Source organism: Neovison vison, chromosome 11, assembly GCF_020171115.1.
Source record: "Neovison vison isolate M4711 chromosome 11, ASM_NN_V1, whole genome shotgun sequence".
NCBI lineage: Eukaryota > Metazoa > Chordata > Mammalia > Carnivora > Mustelidae > Neogale > Neogale vison.
The window spans coordinates 18,900,335-18,918,733 of NC_058101.1; the positions used below are offsets into that span (position 1 = coordinate 18,900,335).

At 41.5% G+C, this 18,399-nt stretch overlaps 1 protein-coding gene across 13 annotated transcripts in view; it reads right to left on the bottom strand.

The window, feature by feature from the left end:
- The window catches only part of ADGRL3 (adhesion G protein-coupled receptor L3), a 793,594-nt gene extending 783,340 nt beyond the window's left edge, over window positions 1-10,254 (bottom strand). For 5 of the 13 annotated variants that reach the window (XM_044268170.1, XM_044268168.1, XM_044268165.1 and 2 more), the window contains exon 1: window positions 9,024-10,247. The gene's annotated coding sequence lies outside the window, so the exon portion shown is untranslated. Of the gene's footprint in view, window positions 1-9,023 lie in introns of all 13 variants that reach the window. The other 8 variants (XM_044268172.1, XM_044268176.1, XM_044268177.1 and 5 more) reach the window with 4 other exon arrangements.
- Window positions 10,255-18,399: the final 8,145 nt, after the last annotated feature.

Genomic DNA, 18,399 nt, shown 5'->3' on the forward strand with positions numbered 1-18,399 from the left:
TCTGTTCACCTGGTTATGTTCAATGTCTAAATAATTTACATTTAAACCTACACTTCCATTTAAGATCAGTGTTCCTCTGCATTTTTAAGCATATGTAGCAAAAATTCAGCACTCTATCTGCCACCAAACCTATGTCCAGTCCCCTATTTGGAACTGTACAATCACAACTCTACCATCATAGGACGGAACGGCATACGTTGCTTAAGTAAAGTAACATCTTTCAAATGTTTGGTGGCTCTACAGATATGCATTGCCTTGACAACTCAGGCAGTTTCACAGGTGTTCTTGAACCTAAAGATTTGAATCCCTTGATTTGCATGCGTTTGTTGGGCCAAGTAAGTAGGGAAGCATTTTCCAAAATCGCCTTGGTCACATACAGGAAGGGAATAAAACCCATTTTTAATGGTTTTCCTAGCCAATTGTCCTAATGTCTGATCTGTCTCGGCTAACAAAGGATCACCACAGTGAACTTTCAGGTTTTAACTGCCTTTTTAATTGAGTCTTTCCTTCTTCAAGCTAACTAGGTGTCTGTCCACAAAGGATCAACAATTTCACTACTGACTCCACTAAGCTGGAGAGAGTAGACTGATCTACAGCCGGGTACCAAAAATTCAGACTGTGGTCAAAAGGAAAGGATCCAGTAGGCAAAGAGAAGGAAAGGTGGTAACTGGGGTAAGGGCATTCATCTGGAGAGAATCCTGGTGGTATTCAGGATGCTATTTTTTTTTTTCCCCAATGCCTAAGTGAAGATCTTTAGGTAAGAAACGTAATAACCTCCCAATAAATTAATCATTTTAGCCTAAAGCTAGTTGGAGGTGTCTTTGCAATTAAAAGAGATAATGAATACATTCATTTTACTAAATCTTGTAAGTTGAATTTAGGTCCATAAGATAATTGAAATGTTATAAAATATGCAGCATTTTGGAATGACTTAAATAATATTTAACTGTCACACATAAAAATTCTTGAAAATTAAAGTGAAATTTCACTGAAAATATCTGTAACTCAAAAAATGATTGTGCATTATTTTAAAAGAAAACGGTTGCCTAAGCTGTTCTTCCGAAGTCAACTACAGTTAATAATATGATTAAAACTCAACAGACAAATTCAGCTCAACAAGTAAAGCCAATATGAAGAAGAAAGTCTATAGATGCACATGTTAACAGAAAACTATGTCTCAATAGACTCTCTGTCCACTCCTTGAAGTCATGATCAGTATTCTGAGTCAAGGTTCAAACAACCACCAACAGCCACTGACAGACAAATCGAGAACACTGAAAATTGGAAAAAACAGAAGACATAAATATAAACCAGTTGAGCCTTCCATTCTTGCCAGAAATAAAATCTCATACAAAAAGATGACCATCAGTCAGGACCATTTACTCTCATCCAAAAGTATCTGGAAGAGTTTTGAGGAGAGGAAAAGGAGGAAAAAATACCAAAGCAAAACAAAACAAAATAGGAGACTGTTGAAAAACGTCTTACAGGGTCAGCTGTCAATGGAATGCATTTTAGTATTCAGGTTAACCACCCATGCAGAACATCAAAAACTGGGCTTGAGTCTCTCCCCTATTCTCACAGGCTCAGGCTACTGTGGAGCCACCGGGGCTGTCTTGAATAGTAACACACTCTGCCTCTGCGGGATGCATAAACACCAACACAAGCTGATCAAACAGAAGGGGGTGTCCTTTCTACTTGGCTTTCATTTTCTTGAGTCATACTTTAAAACACTTAATTCTGGTACAATTTAGCAACTCAGCTGTCCAAGGTGCAGCTTATTTTTTCATTCATCTTTACCACCTACTTCGTTGTTGCACAGTCTTTCTGCTTTAACACAAATGCTGGATAATTATAGGTATAAGTCATCCATCTTAATAACTTCTTTTATGGGCAATCATCCTTGACATACAGATGCTAATTCCAAAATTTGGGCTTATTTGTGACCCTTTCAATACTCCGGGTCTTTAAAGCAATTTGGGGATTTGAATTTTAAGGGTTCGACTACGTTTATCGCAATCTTACAAGGACCTGAACTTTAGGATTATAAATCTTTTAAAAGCATAGAAATCCTTAAATCGTGAACGTTTATGATGACTTGATTTGGTTACAACACCGCAGGAAATTCTGATGCAGTTAAAGCTTAAAGAGCTGCTGATGCCATGTGAAAAGATGATCAGGAGTTTAATTTAAAATGTCTTAAGTTAAATTGCTACTTTTATACGTGATTTAAAGGCAATCTTCAGACACAGCACTTGGTGGCTGTCAAAAATATTTTCCTGTCAGGATTATATGATTTTTGGTGGGGAATTAGTAGCAGTGCATAACATTTTAAGATTAGGATGAAAAACTCAAAACTAGGTACTTAACAAAAGGTTAAAAAAAGAGAGAGAGAGAAAGAACACGGGAAAGTCAAAAAGACACATGAAACCTTTCTCAAATGCTTATGAAAATGCTATTGATTTTCATAGCTCATCAAGGCCTCTTCAATTAAGAAAATGATATTTGATTTAGCTAAATTTTCTTACTAATGGTACTTAAGGACATTTCTAATAATACTGTAACTAATAGTAATAGGGACCATTCATTAAATGCTCACTCTATCAGGCATTTTTCTATTTACTTCCTATTCCCCTCCCCAAACCAGCCATGTAGCTTTTATTACTTTTATTTTACAGCTTGAGAGGACAGTTAGGAGGTTGTGGAGGTGGGACTGTATTCCAGTGCCTCCCGTTCCAAAGGCCATTTCTGAGAAGTTCATAATAAGGGACAGTGCCCATAGATGGAGTATAATTTAGTTTCTACAATACTTGATCAGTATTAACCACAGTGGAGATGAGAAGTACTGCAACACTAATTTGATAGTGGTGGGTCTAGAAATTACACTAGCCATAGAGTATCTTCCCCCAAGATGTATATAACTTATAAATAATATACCTCTGAAGTTTTCACATAGATGTCCAAAGCGCCATTTAGAAGTATTACCGTTCATCAATGAAACTTGAGCATCTAGTAAAACTAATCTCTCTGTGGAGCCTCCCTAACTCATTAGGCATATTACCGCTCACAAACAAACTGAACTACACTGTATAATTACCCCAAAGATCCTTTTCACTGAAAATAGCCTGTTGTGGTGCTTGGATAGTGATTAATAGACTAAAAGTGCAGTGAGTCGTCTTGATATCACTTCAGAAAAGTGATTTCCTCCCTAATAATTCCCAAGATACATAAATATTCAATTAGGGTCTTTGAAATCTAGTTTTAATTGGGCATTCACTCTCTACCCAACTTTAAACTTAGCCCAAGCTAAGAAAGGTATTTTCTTAGTTCTTACAATTAAAAAAAAAAAAAAAAAAACCCACAACCCTTGATGGGTTTTAAAGTGGGAGGGTAAAATAAAGCCAAGATTATCTTTCGTATGAAATTTTCAAATTTAACAGCATTTTAAGACATACTGTAAGGCAATGAGGTGAAACATAATTGAATCACATGGGAAGTTGATTAAAGTTTCCTGGGACCCTCCTGCGACTTAGTAAAAATAATAATAATGACAGTAGCAAATAGTTCATCTCTATTATTATGTGCCCAGAACTGTTTTAAGCACTTTACATGTCTTTTTCCCTTTAAATCTTTACCAAAATCCATGAATTAAGAACAACTGTATGTCCATTAAAATACATCAGGAAATTGAGGCATTGAGAAATCCAGTATCTTACCGAAAGCCAAATAATTGATCAAACCTAGGCAAACACACCACAAAGTCTCTTCTCTTCATCACCACACCATTCTGTCTCTCCAGATATGAGAATATCAAGACCTGAGGCCCAGATTTTAAATATTTCCAGTAGCTCCTCTGCTATTGTCAGCAAATCAGGCTGGAGACCTGCATTTTTCAAGTTTCTATTTCGATAACTGGGAACCAACAAAAAACTAAAAACAAGCTTTCTACATTGGAAAAAGAATACTGAAAATGTCAAGTAATAAAATATCCAACCTACTTGTGTCTTTTTAAAGTGTGAACAGTCTTATTTTCTTATCCTAGATGACTCCTTATATGGTCAGATGGGGTACAAGAGACGGATCTTAGAAAAGTCAACACCAGTGCTTCTCAGACTCTCTGGTCCCAGGACCCTTTCACATGCTTAAAAAATGATGACATAGAGCAACTTTTTAATATGTTGGTTATAGCTATCAATATTTATGAACTAATAGTTAAACTGGGAAAATTTTATAATACAAGAATATACAAGCACACATGCCATATGCTGTCAGGGCAATGATGTCATCACAGTCCCTAGCCTTCTGGAAAACTCCAAGGTACACTTCTATAGGTATGAAAGTAAAAGACAAATAACAACATAACATTGTTACAAAAACTTTTTCCTTTTACACATTCTCTGAAAGGGTCTCAGGGACACACACATTTCCCCTGAACTCATTTTGAGAAGAGAGAACTACCTGCTTCACAAAATAACTGACCCACAAGTTTTACCAAAAAGAAATACTCGATTAGGGGATTTAATTTTCCATCTCAGAAATAATTTTCACAATAAACAGAATTACCACCAGCATCATTCCATTTAGATTCTTGAATAATAGGGACCAAATGTTAACTTCTTCTGCTATGTATACGTAATCAGTCTTATGAAGAAATTCATTAATATTAAACTAAATTTTTATTTTCTCTGTCAATAAGACATAAGCAAGACATAAATTATTAAGATCTCTAGACTGTTATGATCAAATATAGGAACTATCCCTCTTCACCCACTCCCTAAAACAAATGGAGAATTCCAATTAATTCTGAGTACGATGGTTAATTCTTTTCCATATTTGTTAGTACATAAGCACACTTCGCAATTCTAAGAAAAATGTCATACCTGGTTACTTATGCAGTAGCAGAATTAATTTTGTTGGGCCACAAAAATACTCAGACAGAATGACATCAAAAGGTTTTGGGAGGGTATATGCACATCTTAGGACTCATCAATGCTACCTAGAGGCAGGCTCGCATTACTTTCTCACACTGGCCAATAAATAGCAATATCAAAATCACAATGAATGAAAAATGAGGATTTTTCTCCCTACTTAAAATGACAACAATACACACATAGACAACACACACAAATGGAGATAACAAAGGGAAAATGTCAGGAGGACTCTACTCATGGTTGACTCTTTTAACTTATATTTTATTATAAAATAGTCTATAAAGAAGTTCATTTGCATAAAAAACAAGACATAAATGCAGTAATAGTCTAAGTGTAAATATGTCCTTGAAAGCAAACAAAGGCTAAACTACAATATAGCCTCTGTCTTTAGGGTTTCTCCCTAGGTGAGCAAATCCATATTTGAATGTAATGCAAATCTAAGAAATCCAAGGGAAAATAGCCATTTGCAAAACTTAAGGAAAGATCACCTCCCTCTAATTCCAACTGCTCTAGCCATCCACACCATGCTAAATTTAGGCTGCACAGCTCAAAAATTGCTCTTTGTTCTTAAATATAAAAATCAATCAGTTTTCCTTGCTGATTTCTGGGCAAAAATGCCCCACTTGTAATAGGAACTCTCACTCCTACTCGGTAGTCCTTTTCAGAGTTTCAACCAGTGGTTAAAGTGGTCCAAATGAAATCTGAAATAGAACTGAGTTTAGCATCATATTATTTGACTATCTTCAATCCGTCTGCTTTTATAACATTTTCAAATCTCTTGTTTAGGATTTGCTAGGCTGTATCTCACCAAAGAATTAAAGGTAAATCAAGACGATAAAAAAATGTGTCTTTCTTAATTACTAGAAACAATGCCAGCCACAGTAGCTGAAGCCAGCACATCTCATACTTGCTATTATTCCCCGTGGAAAGGAATATTTAAATCTCCAAACTGTAAGAAGATCATTAAGAAAACCTTCCATTCATATTTTTGAGGAGAGCTCTCAATCTGAAGGATAATCACACCAAGCCACTTAAAATGAGACATCAAAAGCATTTACCCATCAGGCAAATCACATGCTGATTTATCACTCTTCAGGCCAGGGATGCCCGATTCAGCCTAACAGGTCTAAGAAATATTTGCATATTTCACATAAACCTTTATACTAATCACGCCTCCCCTCTGAGTTTATAGAAATAGTCCAGACAACCATATACACCAATGGAGCAGGTTATTGAATATTTAGAGATACGGAAGTGCTATGGAATGGCATTCAAGTACTCTGACACATTCACCTTCAGCTAAAGACAGCACAATACGCTGACAGACACAGTTCTAATGACATCAGGACCTGTGGAATGTATGACTGCTAGGAAACACATGCTGCTAGGAAACAAAGAACAGATCTGATCAAATCTTCTATTGTAAGGACTGGGAATCATTGTGATTATATCTTCTAAAATGAGAGGACAAGTGTTCTTTAATCTTCAGAAATATTTACAAATGTAGAGATTGTAACACATACCCTCTAGAAATGAGACAAATATATGAAGCTAGATTCTCATAAATTAAATCACAATTCTCTAAGTTTTCTATTAAGATGACAGCCACTACCAATAGTGCATAAAAATATAACTTAATCAAAGTCAAGCATCAACGATTCTGTATTCCTTTTTTTATCAGCTTAAGCTTTTTCAAGAAGTCAAGATCTGAAAAAAAGATCTAGAAATTATATTACCTAGAAAATAAGTACCATTTTACATTACAGTGCTATACTTTTAAAAACAAAATAGAACATAGTCCTTTGCACCAAACACCGAAGCAGTCAGAGATAAACCACAACTAAGGAATTTAGTAGCTTTTAATTATTGAAACTGAAAAGCAGTTTAGCTTTTTAACTTTTTAAAATCTGTTTATTTTCGTACATTATTTAACCCATGCTTTGATTACAAAACAAAACAAACAAAAAAAGAGTGAAACGAAGTTGTGAGCTATTTCAACACAAATATCCTTTTAGCTCCTACACAAAATTACTCGAAAACCTCTTGGTGCTGCTAAAAAAGAACTGACAATTCTATCTATAATCCACATACAGACGAACTGGGCACCAGAACTCCAGGTCATTCAGCACCATTACAGACTGAAAAACGTATCAGGGAAATCTGGCTAAATTCTGTTTTAATCTCATAGGGAAATGAAGAGCATTTTCTAAGTGAAAAATTACTAAAGAAGTGTTTCTTTGTAGATTCTACAATGACATTCTTTAACTAGTGTCGACAGCCCAGATGATACTGAATTAGCAGACCGCCTATTTACTTCAGAGCAAAACACAGAAGGCATTTTTTTTTCCTTCCTGCCAGAGTCTATGCGTCTCCTCATTTCCCCAGCAGAAGGCTGGAAGGATGTAAAATCAGAGGTGCAAGAAGGCTTCTACTTCCTAGTGAGTAATCCACCCAGGAAAGTAAACACAACAGAACCACCAGGTTGGGCTCTAAAGGAGAGTGTGGCAGGGATGCTCACACCGTTATTTACAATGTGCTCCAACTACCGCAGGCAGGATCACACACAGGGGAGGAGACACCCAGAGGTGGCTCTCACACCTAGAGTTCGCCCAATTGCTCTGATATCTCTGGGCCATAAATAAGGCAGCCCACGTTTCTATAGAGTGAGCGAAGTGACCGGAGAATTCCAGAGACCAGGGCTTATGATGGCTTGACTCGGTTCGAGCAATCGGGTCTAGAGATGACTGTCCTATCCCTTGGTCCTCATCAGGGCCAATCCGGGGTGCGTCGAGCGCTGCACCAGAGACACGCGCCGCACTCATCTCGCGGAAGTGCTCCTCACTGGGGAGAGGTGACACTGTGAGGCTTCCTCGCAGCCCTTATGGGGCCCCGCGGCCTCCTCCAGCCAGATTTTCTAGTTAAGCGGATCCCAGGCGATTTCGATGAGCAAGCTCTCGGCTCAAGGAGCATCAGCTCTACCATCTCCACAAATATCTCCCGGCCATCCCCGGAGCGCGCAGGAACGCGCACACACTGTCACGCACACGCCGACCGCACAGCCAACTGACCCTGGTAGCGGAGGTCGCCCCCACCCCTCCATCGACACCCACCCACCTATAGCTGGGGGGCTGGCACGCTTAGCCCCTGAGCTCCGACGGGGGACCAGTGGCGGGGGCGCGGTGGCACTGACGCTCCGCTGCAGCCCGAGCGTCCCCTTCTCCCGTTGGAAGCTCCGGGGCGCCTGCCCTCCTACCTGTAACCCAGTCGACCGCGGACACCAACGCTCGTCCTACCCCGCCCTGGCATCCCAGCTGCCCGGATTCGTGCAACACCGTCCCCCGCCCCGTGCCCACTCCCAACACCGCGCCGCCCCGGGCCACCCACGAAAGTAGCAGCATCCTCCAACCAGAACCGCCTAACAAAGCCTGGGCAAGCAGCTCTTAACCAAACTGCCGTGAAGGGGACACCACGGGCGGGGTGCGGAGAGGCAGCACGGCTATACGACTCCGGGGCGCGACCTGGGCAAATGCGGCCCCTACGGATGCTCCAGGCAGGCGTCTGGGCAGGATCGCGGTGAGCTCGCCGCCCCTCGGTCCCCATCAGCCCAGAGCCCAGCTCTCACCCGGTGCCTGTCGGCTATTCAGCCCGCTCCCGCCTCCAGCGGCACCAGCTCGGGCCGATGGAGAGAAGGCGCCCCCTGGTCTGTTTTCAGCCCCCGCCAAGCGATGACACAGGGGTGAGAGAGGAGGGAAAATTCCCGGCGTGGAAATTCCAGTTTCTATTCCCAGCGTGTCGGACTGTGAACGCGCCGGCTCTGCTCTCCACTCCATCCCTCTCGGCCGCCAAATCGCCCAATTGCTGGAAAAACCTCGAACCCGTGCCAAACCCCGGTGCCCACCAGCCAGGAGGCTCCCTTCCCACCCCGCATCACGATCGGATGAGTGTGTGTGCAGGCGAGTGTGTGAGGGCGAGCGTGAGTGGGTAGGTGAGTGTGCGCGTGAAGCCCGCACCCCCTGAGCTGCCCGCCCCGCGGACGCCACCGCCTGCGCGGGGCCGGGGCCACCACTATTAGCAAGAGTGAGAAGAATAAATTACCTTCCGCAACCGCCGGTCCCTGCGATCGTCCCATCAGTTGCTCAACAACCTGCAGCCGGGGGCAGCGTCCACAATCCAGCCATGGAGCCCGGGGCAAGAGACCGGCCGGCCCCGGAGAAGGCACCCCACCACACGCGGCCAAGAAGGATACCAAAGCGCAGAGAAGGCAGCAGGAGGGTGGAGAAAGAACAACAAAAAGTCTCTCCTGCCCCCCCCCTTTCTTCCACTACACAGCCATGGAGAAAGGGCAAGGGGAAAACAAGAAGAAAAGACCCAAATGCGTGTCTTCCTTGACGTTTCTCTCGCTCCAAACACACGGAGGGGGTCGAAACGGAGCCGAGAGAGAGGAGGGTTCAAATGTGTCTCCCAGTCCACAGTTGCACAACTTCGGAGTCAGGCTCCGTCTCCAGCAGCCGCCGAGAGACCCGAGCGGCGGCTATTAACATGCGGCAGTCATCACCGAGGCTGCTTCCCCTGCTGCTGCCGCCGCTGCCGCCGCTGCCGCCGCCGCTTAAGGAAAGACGCCGCTGGAGAGACCAAAAATCTTCCACCATCCCCCAGCCGATCTTTATATCCAGTTCTCCCACCCCACCCCCTTCTCTTTCTTCTTCTTCTTCTTCCTCGTCCTCCCCTTTCCGCTGGGGAAAGGGAGCAATGGAATAGGTAGGGGGAGCCGCGAGAGCCCGGGCTGGCTGCTTCTCCGCCAAACCCGCCTCCTTCTGCCGAGGTTTGCCCCCGGCGGAGGGTCTCCTCTCGCGCCCGCAACCCGCGCCGAGAGCCGGAGCGAGGGCCACGCAAACTCCTTCCCGGGTGCACGGTGGGGGCGCGCGGGTGGAGCGGGCGCCCGGCCGCCGAGGGCTGCGTCCCGGGGGTCGCGGAGCCCGGAGCCCGCGGGGTGGCCGACTAGCTGGCCGGCCGGGCCGGGCGGCCGAGGGCATGTGGGAGCTTCATCGTGCGGCCCCGAGCTCCGCGCCGCCGCCGCCGCCGCCTCTTCGGTTCTTTCTCTTCTTCGACTCTCCGAGAGCGAGCAGGGCTCTGGCGCTCTCCACACACGCACACTCACACACGCGCACACACGAGCGAGCTCCTGCCAAAGCAAACCGTGCAATCAGCGCGCGCGCACACCCGGAGAAAGAGGACGGAGGCAAAAAAGAGAAGAAAGAAAGGGGAGGGGGCGAGTCACAGGCGGCGGCGGCGGCAGCTGTCGAAGCGGAGGCAGCGAGCAGTCCGGGGAAGAGCGGCGGCGGCGGCGGCGGCGCCCACCCGGGCCAGCGGCAGCATCTGCATCCCCGCTCTTGGGAACTGGGGCGAGAGGTGCTGGGCGAGCAGGCGACCCGGCGACGCGCCGAGAGCCGGTCGGAGCGCGGGCGCGCGGGGGCCGTGCAGCCTGCGCGCGGGAGACGCAGCCGGGGCCCGAGCCGAGGCCAGAATGAGCCGCGGGCTGGCGAGCGCCAGGAGCGCCGAGAGCCGGGGAGGGGGCTCGCGCGGGGGGTGGGGGGGCGGGGAGGGGGAAGGAGGGTGGCAGGTAAAACCCGGATCTGGAGTGCACGCGGGCTCCGCCGCGCGGACTCCACCTAGCTGCTCGGCGAAGGCTTGGAGGTGGGAAGGAGAGGGCTGCTACGGGAGGCTTCCCTTTCAGGGTTTGTTGAACAAAGGGTACCTCTCCTCCCGGCTCTGAGGCACGCTTCTCCCTCAGTCTCTCTCTCTCTCTCTCTCCCCGTCTCTCTGTCTCTCTTCCTTCTCCTCCCTTCCTCTCTCCCTTTTTCTTTCCCTCCACTCCACCCCAGGTAAGTAAGTAAACGTCAGACTGAAAGTCCTGCCACTGTCTCTTTTTCTAGGTGCAGATTAGTCCCTATTTTCATTATGCAGGTACCGAGTCCCGGTGCGTTTTCTGCCTTTGGTCCATTTTATGTGCCTTCAAACTTAGCTCAACGTGCAAGTTCATGAAGACTTTAAAGTATCCTGTTATACAGACAGAGGGACTTAATGAATTTATTTCATAATCAGTAAAAATGACCGTAATGCATATAGAATGATGCCAGTTCCAAAGCAATGCCTTCTGATGGAGGGAAAAGTCTGCTCAAGTTAACTGAGTGACCTTGGTCCATTACTGAGCCCTTTTGCGCTTTCTTTGTAAATGAGAGAGAGGAGTAAGCATATAATTTATAAGGTCTCTTCCTGCTCTAAAATTTCATGATCTGAAAAGATTAAGGTTTTATTTTCTGTATCAGTAAATTCGAGTTAAAATTATGAGAGAAACTAAGATTTATTATATGCCTTCAACAAGCACATTATATCCAAATTGTATTTGGATGCATATATTCAGGATGATCTAATGCCCTTCCAGAGCTCTTTGGGAGGTGTAATCAATCCCAACACATCTGAAAAACCTAAAACCTCATTAGAAATAACAGACCCTACCCAATACAAGGGATTATCAATATCTCATTCGTTCTTCAATGCTCGGTTCTAGTGCCAAATGCTCCAGAAAGCCTTTTCTCACCAACCCCAATCAAAATAATCACCCCTTTTATTATAGTCCCATAGCACTTTAAGGGTATATCTACAATAACACCTATTTCATTCTTTTTTCTTATTCTTTTAAAATAAGGAGTTGCTTGTCTTTATATCTCCTCAGATTATAGGATCTTTCTTAAATGCAAATTCCAAATTTTAATCATCTGTATAACATAAGATTACTATGTATCCATAGTACACTGTAATTAAAAAAAAAATAGGTGGGGGATTTCCTGATATTTCTGAATTCTGACCAACCAGATGTTCACAGACTTAAATTAGGCTACTTAAAGTTGCCTAATATAAGATATCCATAAACTGGGGCGCCTGGGTGGCTCAGTGGGTTAAGCCGCTGCGTTCAGCTCAGGTCATGATCTCAGGGTCATGGGATCGAGTCCCGCATCGGGCTCTCTGCTTGGCAGGGAGCCTGCTTCCTCCTCTCTCTCTCTCTCTGCCTGCCTCTCTGCCTACTTGTGATCTCTCTCTGTCAAATAAATAAATAAAATCTTTAAAAAAAAAAAAAAAGATATCCATAAACTCCCCTGATTACGTAAAGAAAGTGTAAACTGACATCTGAAATCATTTGTTATTAAAGAATTTTAGAAATAGATTCTAACTAATTTGACAAAAGGAGGTAAAATGGAAACTACCCAATTCATCTCCCAAATGGATATATGTAGAATAAAAATAAAATAATAAAATGTGGAATAAATGATGCTGTATAGATATTAAATGTTATTAGGGATAACAGCAGACATAAATAAATAGTACCTACAGACCAATTTTTAGAATCAGTCTTATCACATCTTGACAGGTCTGGAAGGATATGGGAGAGGAATTCAAATTAATTTCAAAATGGAAATTAATATATCAAAATATAAAATATACTAATTGAAAAATATGCATATTAATTTAAACAAGTAATTAAATATGAGACATAGTAACTGAAAAGTAAGCATGTTAAGTTAAATAATTAATTGAAAGTATTCACCAAAGAATTGACTACAAATAAAGTTACTAACAGAAAAATGAGAAGAACCAAAAAGAGGAAAAAGTAAGTAAAATATAACTCATAGCTATTTAAGAAAAGCAGGGAAAGGAAGAGAATAGGTTAATTATTTACACAATTAAATCAAGTGTCAATGTAGCAGCTTTTACAGCAGCAACTGTATTTTGGGCTCAAACTCCATGCTTCCAAATCCTTTTTAATCTGATAGGCAGAGTCTTTTATATTTAAGATATAAAGCATCCTATTCTATTGCCAGGAAATCCATGAGCCTTGCCAATATTTTTCTAAGATGAACCTTCTAGAAAAATAAAATCAAGTAAATTGTGTGACTTTTTTGCTACACAACTATATTTAACACCTTCTCAGGGACAAGATAGCATCACGGATGATGTTTGAGCAATGATGCTATTATACAGGGTAGAGCTGTGTGCGAGAGTGGTTTTTGAAAATGATGGCATGGTTGGCTTTAGCTCTATTAAGCTTAAAAAAAATCAGTATTTACCATGTGGAAAAGAAACCCCCAATAAGCTGAATATCCAATTAAACAGGATAATTAATATGAAAATATTTTAATATCTAGTAAAATTCTGTGATCAAATGACCCTTTCAAATTATTAAATACACTAAGATCTCCAACAACATGAAAGTTAGGAAAAGAACATGAATAAAATGTTCACAGAATAGATAAATACAAATAAATAACCAATAAATGTAAACAAGGATGCTCTGCTTTTACACACACACACACACACACACAAATCACACGCACATAAAAATATACCCAATTACAAGATCTATCATGTTTCATATCTGCCCAGGAGATTAGCTGAAAAGTAACAGTGCCCTACTACTAAACTCTTTAAAAAAAGTACATTGAGACAGGCTTACTGCTGGGCTAATAACATACATTGACACATTTTTCTGGAAAGAAAGTTGAAGATATGTGTCAACGGACTTATAAAATATGTATGTCATTAATCCAGTATTTCTATTTACAGGTACCACTTCTCAGAAATAAACAGAGGTTGGACAAGGACTTTATACAATGTTATACATCTCAGTCGTAACTGTTATGTAAGGGGAGTGAGTATGTAAGGTATGTATGTATTCAGTGGGATCGTGTTTCTTCTTGCTCAGTAAAAGACCCCTTATCGGATTGGCCTGGTAGTCATTTAGTTGGTGGGAAAAAATGTTGGTTAAAGCAAAAAATACTTTTTAAAATGATCCATATATTTTATTTTAGTGAGGATTCATTTTTGCTGCAAGCAACAGAAACACAAAATAACAGCAACCTAAACAAAATAGAGGTTTTTTACTTTTTCTAGTGAAACATCTAGCATTTGGTGACCCAGGGCTGTTATGGCCCCCCAAAGCACCTTCGGTGTAAAAGACATCTGTATCTTCTTACTTGGCCACCTATGACCCTTATTCCCAATTTCAGTTTTAGCAATCGTGCTATGTTGCAGAAGCAAAGAAAAGGAGGAAGGTAAAGACATACACCCAAGGACATTTTCCTAAAGTTGCACACACCATTCTCCCTTTACTTCATCCTCAGAAATGATGAGATGGTAACATTTCGCTGCAAGGCTAGTAGGAAACACGGACTCTTCCTGGCAATCCTGTGTCCAGCTAAAAATCAGATTCTTTCATTATTTAACATTTCCTTGGCCTATAATTTAACAGTGTGCTCCACCGTGAACTGAGCTTTGCATACATTAGGTTTTCAGTAACCAAAGGAGGATCTAATGCGGACACTAGACAATGCCACCCTCACGTGAAATGACCTTTCAGTTTAACCAGAGGTACACTTTCAAAAAATTTCAAAATTACTGAGCCTTTGCCATCAAGAAAAATACTCTCTAATACCTGATCAAATATCAGCAGACAGTTAATATCTTAAACGCTACTGGGCCTAGACAGACTGACAAATCAAGGTAATCAGGGTTAAATTACATCTGCAAAGCAGGTAGCAAATCATAGAACTCAGATTCCTAGCATGTCGTGGCGTGATTAGAATTCTAAAGGGTCTTAGTTTCACTAGAATAATGATCCAAATTTATAATATATAGACCATCAACATATTTGATTGGCCTATGGGATAGCTTAAATCTATGAAGTGCCTGGAGATACTCTCTGTTCCCTGGAATATACATCAAAGGCCCATTTTAAAAGGCTGTAAAATCTTACCCAGATTATATTGCCCTGCTAATATGATATCTATTCCTGCCTCAAGCAATTCACCCTTATACTTTTTCAATCCAAAAGAGGATCTGTGTATTTTCTACATTCTAAATGACCTGGAAGCTTATCTATAGATAAAGATAAGGTAAATCTAGCTCTACATATTTTTTAAAACAACTTCTCCTAATAAAGTGGTTGACTTCTTCCACATCCTGACTTACTTTCTTCCCAATGGAAGAGACTCCTTAAAACTTTGTGTTATGGGTGCCTGGGTGGCTCAGTGGGTTAAAGCCTCTACCTTTGGCTCAGGTCATGATCCCAGGGTCCTGGGATCGAGTCCTGCATCAGGCTCTCTGCTCAGCAGGGACCCTGCTTCTCTGTCTCTCTCTACCTGCCTCTCTGCCTACTTGTGATCTCTGTCTGTCAAATAAATAAATAAAATCTTTAAAAAAAATAACTTTGTGTCGTAATTTCTCTAATGCTTACATACATGCATTTCAGTTCTGGAGGACTCTGAAAGAAACAAGCTTCTCCTTCTTTTCTTCTTCTTCTTCTCTTTATTTATTTATATTTTGTAACTTCCCCCACTACCTTGCCTCAGACCGAACAATTAAATTATCTTTCATAACTGCAAATTAGTTTCAACACCAAATTCTTTCAGCCACTTAACTACAAATGTTAGTGACAGAACTCTGGCTCTTAGAGAAGTATTCAGCCCTCACACAAATATAGTTACCTTAAAAGCATCACATCACAGTGTCTGGATTCTAGTTTCTAGATTATAGAAATATGAGAGTATCCAAAAACCCAGTACTACTTTCTTATAAAGACAAATATGCTTGTGCTTTATAAATGAAAATATCATGGTCAACCAGAGATAGTATGACTGTCATGTTCTGAGAAGGAAGGAAATAGACTTTTGGTTCCTTTGTAAAACATGGCCACTCCACTGAGTCCCACTCATCATCTCTCTCCTATAAGACTGTAGGAGACACCAAGAGCAGATATAAACCTTACTCATAATTACTCCCCTTTCTCTGAGAATGGTTCTTACAGATGTGGGAAGTGGTTTTGTACCTACCCCTTCACCATGGTGGATTGGTCCAGGCAAGGGCAACTGACCCGAGCTTGGCTAATCAGCATCATTCTCTAGGATTTTTTAAGACTATATGATGCAAAGAGTTTCAATAAATTCCTCTTGGTGGAGAAGGCTCAGTAGTTATCCATGGCCACATTTTCTGCTATGCAGTGCTACCTAAATCTGACTTAGAGCAATAATTTCCTGAAGAACGTAGACAGATTTATAAAAAATAGCCTTAATCAGAAGTTCTTTTTTCTTTTGCATCTATTTATAAACTCCCAAATAAGATGTACACAAAGGGAAAATTCTGCATGGACCTGTTGTTGTAGGGCTAATATGCAATCTGTGTTATGGTGATATCTAGGAAATTAGGCTCCCCCTTAATATGGTCTACTGGATTTTCCGGAAAGCTGAGCTTACAGAAGGCATATTGCATTTTTCTTCTGGGAATGTTGGTCACATTATTTTCACAGTACTCCCAGTTAGATGATTTTCTCATTTCTGGTATCTGCTTCAATCATATTCCTCACCTCTTTCCATATTAAAGCAAAATGAAAAGTGGTAGGAAAAATAATGGTCATTGCCTACTTGGAAATACAATGCTCAGGCTCATAGTAGATATTCAATAAATGTTTGGCAAATGAAATAATTCAAGACAAGTGTTATATAATATATATCATTAAATATATAAGGTATATCTATTAAATTATGTCAGATCAATATATCTATCATTCAATCGAGATTATGTATTAATAGAATTTATACATCTAAATGAGAGCCATCAAATTCAAATTAGTCACTTTGACTAGGGTAGGCAGCCATTGCTCAAAAGAAATTGAACTCTTGAGATCATTTTATACTATAGCATGTTTTGGAATAGCCTTACGATATTAGCAAATCTCTTGCTTTTAAAGTACATTTGATATTTTTGTTGTTGCTGGGCTAATGATTTAGGTCAAATGAAAAAACAATCACTGGCATTAAAGACCTATAATAGAGCTTGGAAATCAACTAATTAGTTATCAAGCCAGGGGATAACATTTTTTTTGTTCAGAATAAATAAAGTATGACTAATTTTTTCTGTGGATTAATTTTTGACTATAACTTTTTTAAAGCAATGATCATCATATTCTATGACCTGAGTAATCCTCCGAAGAAACCAGCAACAGGGGTATTATGCCCACTTTATTAATAATGATACTAAGATTCAGACAGTATAGTAACTTTCTCAAGGCTAAACATTTGGTAGAGTATACCATTTAGACAAATTTATCTTACTAACCCTCTGCCTACATCAGAAGAGACCCTAAAAGCAAGTTTCTACAAAGAGAAACTTCCTCGCCAGCTACAGTTCATTGGATGAGGGAGGGAAGGAGGTAAATTGTTTGGTTTGCTAATCAAGTCCTCTTCCTAGGGAAACTGGAATTGGGATTAAGAGGGTCATTGTTCTCTGAGGGTTTTGGAGGGGAGGGGAGTGGGAGGGTTAGGTGAGCCTCATGGTGCATATTAAGGCATGTATTGCAAGGAGCGTGGGTGTGGTGCATAAACAATGAATTTTGGAACACTGAAAAATAAAATTAAATTAAAAGGGTGTCTGGGTACCTCAGTGGGTTAAAGCTCTGCCTTCGGCTCAGGTCATGATCTCAGGGTCCTGGGATTGAGCCCCACGTTGGGGAAATCTCTGCTCAGCAGGGAGCCTGCTTCCCTCTCTTTCTCTCTGCCTGCCTCTCTGCCTACTTGTGATCTCTATCTGTCAAATAAATAAATAAAAATCTTTAATAAAAAATTTAAATTAAAAAAGAGAGAGAGAGTGAGTCATTGTTTCTTTCTCTCTGAACAGGCCATGTGGGTGACCATGTTGGTGTGGCCCTTTCTCCCCGCCAAATTAACTCAAGAATCAGAGGTGGTTCAGTCTTGAGGAGAGACACGGACTGTTCCATCACCAGTTAAGCTTGTTTTTAGCCACCCAGCAGAAGTGAGGAGAAGACTAAGTTGCAGAAAGAAGCATAAAACACGTGCACAGAAAGGAGTGTAGATCAACTGCAGCGAGAGATTTTGAATGGCTTTCTGGAACCTGGTGCTATTTCTTTCCTGATACCCAGCTGCATTTCTGTACTTAATTGGAAAACAGTCCTTGTGGTGTTATAGTACATTCTTCTTTTTGATGAAGCCCACACAACTTTGTCGTAGTTATCAGTGGGTTTTGTCTGGTCATTTCTCTCTTCGCACTTCTGGAAATAGTGTACCTCTTCCTTGGGTGTCCTTTACCTCTTCACTTAATATAGGGGTAATGATCTGCCCGTTTTGGTACCCAGCTCACACAGGGAAGGCACATGACCCAGGCCAAATCAAACACTGTAACCGGCTCTCCCGGAGTGATTTCTTACAGATGGCCACATGACTTAAGCCTGGCTAGTCAGAATACTTCCCTGCGTTTTTTTTTTATATATATATCAACAGGGGCATAGAGAAAATTTCCCTCCTTCTCTATTGTGTTTTTAAATTGGAATGGTATAAATCTGAAGCTTGCTTTTATTTAGTTGTTTATTTACTTATCTATTTATATTATCCAAAGCTCTCTTTCTCTC